Below are 2,314 nucleotides of genomic sequence, written 5' to 3'. Positions count from 1 at the left end.
TTTAGTTCAGGACACCATGCTACTGACACAGTTATGTTTTAACATTGTAATATCAACCTAAGCCTCTTATTTATTTTGTATAATAGTAAATATTCACCTTCCTTGTTTAGACTCCATAAAAGTGAAAGACCATATCAATAATTTAGTCAAGTAATTATACTGATATAATTTTTATATAATTAATTGACTAATTATTATATAAGTGATATTTAAGACATATTCAGTCACTACATAATCCTACTCTTAAAATAAAAATGTCAGTTCCCAGCCAGCTTCCTCCTGCTCAGCATTCAATGCCTTTTTTAGACCACAAAGCATCTGATACGCCTGACGCCTAACGCACTGCAAATGAACAAAAACATGCAAATAGAAAAAAGAAAACACATCATCAAGTTGTCAACACGCGCTGCAAATCTCCAAGCCACAACCAAACGTGCGATAAACTGCTCTTTAAACATTTCCGATGTGGTCTCTGCTATATTGGCAGCGCGTTCTCTGTTTTGTTTGTTGGTTTTTTAATTTACAGCGTGTTTTCCTTTGTTTGTGTTTTGAGAATTTGCAGCGGGGGCGGAGTGTTGTCAAATTGAATGATGTTTTTCTATGTCGGTTTTTTAATATTTATTTTTTTTTTTCATTTACAGCGCGCTGAGCTTTCTCCGGCCACCACAACACCCTGTTCAAAATCAATAATATTTCTACTTTTCTAACTAGCTGTAAATTAGATGTTACGGCCCTGATCTGTTTTCTGAGAGTGGGCCAAATATATAGCCGGGGAATGTCTCATGAATCAGCAAGGTGTTAAATTAGGTACACCACAAGGCTTGCGCTGTTTTTTCTGTTAAGTCATCCAGCCGTTGGTTCTGCGTTTCCATGGTGAGCTTTACCATAAGTTACTGTGTACTAACCACGGATCTATAATATAGATCTTAATAGAGATGCAGTGGTAATACCATTCGGTGGACTGATTGATTGCCATTTCCCTCGTGCACGTTGTGCAATATATGTCGGTTTATCCATCGTAATGCTTAAGAACACTCAGAAGAGGATGTTTTCACATGTTCTCCCTTCAGCTGATTTATTCTGTTTAGTTCGGTCACTGTAGCATCCTGTGCAGTACTGTGTGCAGAATATATGATTGGGTTTGGCGCACTTCTTTAAAACAAATTCTCCTACGAAACCCAACAAGGAATACAGCAATACCACCTTGAAACTTTGCTTACAGAGATCCCAGAATAATTTAATTGGATCCCCGTGTCATTCCCACACTCCGCAGCTGAAGCAAATCCATGCACAGTTTGGTGCACGGCCTTTTATAATGAGGCTGCCCAATCAGAGCCTTTAAGTAATTAGGCACCTTCCCACCTTCAGTATGTGCTCGTGGTAACTGCTGCCGGCATCTCAAACATGGAGATGTGATTGATTGTACTGGCATCCATTTATGGTCATCTCCATCTGCATCACTCATCCAATCAGCAAAGCAGAGTGTTTCATTGACACCTAACGGGAACAGTGTGGGAAGGTAGTTTGTTTGCAGTTTGTAAAACTTAATACTAAACATAAATATTAAACAAATCACACACACACACACACGACACACACACACACACACATAGATATATATATATAATATTATATAGTTTATTAACAGTATATATATAAAACCCTCCTTGCTTTTAAGTGTGTCATACGTAGACATGAAAAAATTCTTAAAAAAAAAATGCCTTCAGGTTGTTAAGGGATTATTGCGTATCACATTGGACTAAAAACTTACTGGCTTTGCAATTCAAAAAAAAAAAAAAAAACAACAACAAAGAGTTTAGAGTGTTTTCCTGACCTTGTTACACTTGGTTGTTCCTGGGCAAAAATGATTTGGCCCACAAAAAAATACTTATACAATCTCTTATGTATTTCATATTATATTATCAACCAAATATTTGAGTAACCTCAGTTTTTCTAACTGCATAAGCCTTGAGAGAACTTTTTATTCAAACACTTAGGTATATCAGCCTTAGATTAATGAGGTTTACAATCAGTCAGAAAGAAATATTTGGTGATTTTATAGCTTAATGAGAGAAAGCCAGTTATTTTTTTTTTATTATTATTTTTTTTTTTTACCAGGAACGCCAAATTAGGCAAAGGATTTTCAACACAGCACAAGAGTAAAAAAATAAAACTAAGAAGAATAATTAAAAATGAATAAGAAGTTGATTTATGTATGCACTTTATTGACTTTTACTGACACTTCAAAAGTCATGTAAAACCATAATCATCACAGTGATTTGTTCCACAACAAAGGGATTTAAGTAGAAAGAAA

This window comes from Cyprinus carpio, chromosome A4, assembly GCF_018340385.1.
Source record: "Cyprinus carpio isolate SPL01 chromosome A4, ASM1834038v1, whole genome shotgun sequence".
Taxonomy (NCBI): Eukaryota; Metazoa; Chordata; class Actinopteri; order Cypriniformes; family Cyprinidae; genus Cyprinus; species Cyprinus carpio.
The sequence above is the reverse complement of the archived record's forward strand: the minus strand, read 5'-3'. Positions refer to the sequence as shown.